Source organism: Nematolebias whitei, chromosome 1 (assembly GCF_014905685.2).
Source record: "Nematolebias whitei isolate Nwh7 chromosome 1, NemWhi1, whole genome shotgun sequence".
In the NCBI taxonomy this organism is placed as follows: domain Eukaryota; kingdom Metazoa; phylum Chordata; class Actinopteri; order Cyprinodontiformes; family Rivulidae; genus Nematolebias; species Nematolebias whitei.
This window is the reverse complement of record NC_056498.1, coordinates 93,362,015-93,367,376: the sequence shown is the minus strand read 5'-3', so window position 1 is coordinate 93,367,376 and position 5,362 is coordinate 93,362,015. Positions and strand designations below refer to the sequence as shown.

The 5,362-nt window shown below is 40.2% G+C and overlaps 1 pseudogene; it reads left to right on the top strand.

Moving 5' to 3' along the window:
- Positions 1 to 4,990: 4,990 nt before the first annotated feature.
- The window catches only part of LOC119407831, a 17,544-nt pseudogene continuing 17,172 nt past the window's right edge, over positions 4,991 to 5,362 (top strand).

The following is a 5,362-nucleotide window of genomic DNA, read 5'->3' as shown; positions in this document are numbered from 1 at the left end:
TTCTGAGATGGCACTCAGCTTCAGACAACGTACCACCATTTAAAACACGACTGTTCGAGTCCAGTAAACAGAACCGGGTTGAACATTGTAGTGAACCTAACCTGATGTCAAACTAAGCCTAAGGTCAAAACACTTGACCTTAAGAACCTTGTGGGACAGAAACTGTTATTTCATTGATCTGCATCCAGAAATACAGTTTGACCCATCCTGAGACTTTCTTTCTTGAATTAATCAAGTAGAAATGACAATTCTCTATGATCATTACTATTTTACAAATGTTTTGATAATCAAATTGTGTTAGTTCAAACAATGTTTACAGGTTGAAGAGAACTACTCATTTTTATTTACATAAACAGTAAGTAATGATTTTTATTCCTCATTCAAAGAAGAAATCAGGGTAATAGGCATTTCTTGATTTTTCTGTCTTCAATGAGCAAATTTGTAAGTGTGTGTTAAAGTTCAGGTTTCGGTCAACTAAAAAAGTTTACTGAGAAGAAATGTCATGTTTAACTTTTACAGAAGATACAGGAGAGTTTGACTCCACGAAGTCTGGTTTTCTCCAATAATCTTTCTGTCTGTTTTAAACAAACAATCTCTATCCTTGAATTTTCATAACACCTTACATCACAAACCACACCTCTGTTCTGGTCCATCGACCAATCAAAAAGCTCTAAAATGACCCGGAAGTCGAACCCATTTAAATGTGGCAACTTCCCGGTGCTCTCTGAGAGTGTTCGGGGATGCAGCTCATGGAGAAGTGAGATGAAAAAGTTCTCTGATAGAGAAGCTTCAGAGTTCTCTCAGGGATGAGATGTGACGAGTAGAGTTCTGAAGGAGTTCAGAATTCTTGCAATCCAGGATGCAGAGACGATTTTGGGAATTATAACTTCTGTTTGGATAACCTCGCACGACTCCTAAAAGTATTTTAGCTGTTCTCAACGGAGACGCTGAAAGAGTCAAAAGAAGGACTTCACGCCGACCTGACCTATCATCAACCAGGTAAAAGTTCTACTTCGACCAAGCGTACCGTGACCAAGCTGAGATCTGAAGGAGCGTGCACGTTTCTGGTCAAACAGATAAATTCCCTCACACATCTCTCTGTAAGATAAATCTCCATTTTCCATCTTTAAACTCTCCTTTCTCCTAAAATCATTACAGATATTTTAGAAATGTCTGAAGCAAAGTTCTCAATCACCGCCGTGTGATTGATGTCTGCTGTTCTGCTGAGAAGTGAGGACAATCGCCGTATTGTCCCACTTTCTGTGAAACTAGCCATGTTATTGTTTTCATATTTTGCCAAATTAATGTAAATGTTTGATGTTAAACTTTGATTCTGCAAATAAATGACCGCATTCATTTTGATGGGTCAAAGATAAATAACGTCTCTCGTTTACTTTTCTGTTAAATTCAATGCACGACATTTACACAGTCAGAAAAATGAAGAACCCGTGAAAAGTATGAATATATCCTGCATATGTCATACTACAACACGCAGAACCCCCAGTCCATGTTAGAGATTCAAACAGAATGAATGCATTAATCCCACTGCTTACAGCTTAGTTACACAAACAGATTGACAATTTCAGCTTTAAAATGCACACATTGACGCCATTCTGCATCTTTCTGAACACCACAGCCGTAAATCATGTCTGTACCAAGGTCAAAACTCAGACTTTTTTTTGCCAACATGACGCGTTATTTCACAACAACAAAGGTCTCGGGTCACACATAACTTATCTCTTTAGAAACCTTACGGACCACCAATTATGTACTGAATGTAGGGACAGCTTTGCTGTAGCTTCACTACTAATTAATTATTCTTAAAGCTAGTTCAAGCACAAAGAATATTAGTTATTTAATTACAACGGATTCTTTTCTTTTTCGAGTTAAATTATTGTCATGTGACCGAGATAACTGTGAGGATTGTTTAATCAGTGACATGAGAGGCCATTTTATCTTTGACCCATCAGAATAAATGCGGTCATTTATTTAACAGAATCAAAATTTAACATCAAGACATGTACACATTGATTTGTTGATCTGTTTCTGATTAATAAAAACTTGGCACGCTTTACTAACAAGACAACAGAACATTTCTGAAGGCATCTAGATTACTGGCGAATAAAAGTTTAAGGAAATGAATAGATTTAAAAGAAAGATGGATGAAGGAAGATGTATGTTTGTTGACCAGAATTAGCACGCTTCTTTCAACACCAGCTCAAACCCCCGGTCCACTTAGTGCATGGCAACTCGTGACGTCTTTTTACCTTTGCAGATGATGGATCAGCTCCGGTCTAGATGTCCCTATGCACGCTACCTTTACAGCATCTCCGGTCAGGGTGGCTGGTCATCGTCAGAAGTCGTGTGGTTTTTACTCCGTTCAACAGAACAAGCTTCCTTCGAAGTTGTACGGCGTTACGCCCGGGTGAGTTCACAGCGAGGCGCTATGACTCCAGCTGGGATGGACGGACCCTCGTCTCACGGTCAAATCCATCAGCTATTGATTAAATCTGAAAGTTCCTTAGGAACTCTCAGGAAGACTCCATAGTCCCAAGAAAAACAGGAAAACTGAGTAAGACTCCAGGAAGACTGAAGAAGACTGAGTGCGAAGTTCCACTCAGAAGTGGAAGACTCTGGTGAAAGACAATAGTTCCAGGAAGTGTTGACTTTTTAAAGAGTACTCACTTCCGGTCACTTGGTACTTCCTGATTGGTTGAAACAACCAACAGGGGCGGTGTTTCAGTGATGTCAGAGGGTTATTAGGAGTCAAAAAGACAGTAGGAATGTTTAGGAATGATTAGTACAGACGGAGAAAAATATTTTGAAGAAGTGAGAAACTTTGCAGGTGTCAACTTCTTATTTACCGTCTGCTAGGTTTAAAAACAAGACTTTCGACCGACATCACTACTCCTCATTCAGACAGAAGACCAAAATGCACAATTACTTTGTAAATAGACATTTAACTTGATTTCTGACTCTAAGGAGGTTTAAAAATCATTAATACTGTTTTACAGTTGATTTAAAATGAGTGGTTCACTTCAACATTTAGAAATGGTATGAACTAAACACACTTTGATTATCAAGATATTCTAAAATAGTAATGATAATCAAAAAGGAAGAGTGTTCTTTCAATTGATTAATTCAGGATACAATTAAATAGTCTCTTGATGAGATAATTTGCATTTCTGGATTCAAATCAATGAAATAGCAGTTCCTGTCCCCTGAAGGTCTTCAGAGACAGATTGTTGTCGGAGGCCTAGTTCACTACATTTACCTGGTCTGGGCATGCGGGAAGCTGGCTATGAAAACCATGACCACCAGCTGAAGAGGAAGATGCAGCATGCAGAGCTTTAAGCTTCACCAGCTGACCAGCACGTTTTCCCCGGCGTCTGAAGCGATGTGTCCAGGCAGGCAAGTGAGGAGTCCAGCAGAGGTAAGCTGGCACATCCAACAGCGGGGGGGGGGGGGGGGGGATGTCCAGAGGTACGCTGATAATGGTCCAAATAAGCGACATTGGTGACAGAAAAACGCAGATCCAGAAGCTGTTGTCGGTCATACATCAGGAGTGAATTTATGCCACAGATAAAAAACAAACAAAACAAAAATAATCCGAACACCATCAGCAGATGTGGATTGCAAGCCATGTACAGAGGCGCCATCTTACCGGAAGTCCACTTTGAGCATGTATTGTCTTTTGGTGGGATGTTTGATCTAATCACCGCTGGTTCTCATTCTCATCACTGATTATTTTTGTGACTTCACTTAGGATCTCCTCATCTGTGACAATATTATTCAGGAGCAGGGGTCTTAGTCTCTGTCTCATGTTAGCATACCTAACTCCCAGGCCTTAGTAGATTATGTGGAGGAACACTTCTTGAATGTTTTTTGTGTCATAGGAAATATCTGTGTGGGTCTGTTTGGACTGGAAGGTTAAGGCTCCAGTATATTCCGGTGTACATACGTCCATGCGTACGTACATGCGTACTATACGCAGAGGGTTCAGACGTCATACTCGAGCGTATGTTCTCGCGTACATTCTCGCGTTTTCACGCCAAATTCATGCCATCATTTCCTTAATTTCATCATTTCCGTTATTCTTTCAGTCATGTCGTCAACAGATGATGAGGAAGAAGAGATTGTTTGCCTCTTGCTGTTAAAGAAAAACGAAAGAAAAGAAGGTGGTATGTAAGGCCATTAAACAAGACCAGGGATGCAGAATGAGAATTTAATACGTTGGTTAAGGACATGAAGAAGATAGACAGCGAGAAGCATTTAGAATATTTTCGAATGGATTCGAGCAAGTTCGATGAGCTAGTTGGGCGCTTAGCACCATTTCTTCAACACCAGGGCAGCGACCTCTCTCCTGTCAGCACTGCATAAAGAATGGCAGTCACGTTGCGCATCTTTGCAACTGGTTGCTTGGAACAGAGTGTAGCTGCCAGCTATCGCCTGAGCACATCCACTGTGTCACAAATAATGTCGGAGGTGAGTCATGTAATAAACAAATAACCAATGAATATTTTTACGCTGATTTGTAATGGTGAATACTAGTGGATTAACTAGTAGTTTATATATATATATATATATATATATATATATATATATATATATATATGCAGTCCAGACTTTTAGCTGATTAAATTAATTAAAACCTATGTAAGAGTGTGTTCACACCAGCCCTGTTTAGTCCGCTTTAATCGAATTCTAGCTCATTTTCCTAGAAAGTCCGGTTTGTTTGGGGAGGTGTGAACGCGCCATCAAACTCTGTCACGGAACAAAAAGTCAAACTCTGGCCCGGGCTAAAACCTAGGTCTTGGTCCGATAGAAGAGAACTCCAGCGCAGTTCGAGTGCAGTGTGAATGCAAACAGACCGAGCACTGCTCTGCCAGCAGTAAGTGGAACTACAACAAGAACAGGAAGTGTACTACAACGCAATGCATTCTGGGTATTAACCACCAAAACAAACGCGCGTTAACATTAACGGGAAATAATGGCTCGTGGTCAGACATGGAGTGACGAGGAGATAAAGGCCCTCATACGAGTATGGTCAGACAAAAGTATTTCACTGTTACTTGTGAACACTCACAAGAACAATGAGGTTTACAGGCTAATTAGTTTAAAAATGGAGAAGTTGGGATTCTAGCGCACAGTTGAACAGTGCCACAACAAGGTAAAAAAAAAGACTCGACAACAAAATACATTTAACTTACTAATAACTCATCAACACCATCACTATTCCAATAACAACACATTCAGTGTAGGACAACACTCCAGTAGTCAATTACATGCCAGGGAGACAGAAAAGTGCGTGAAGAATTTATCTGACAGACAGCTCACCCAGCCTGAGACAGAGATTCTTGCC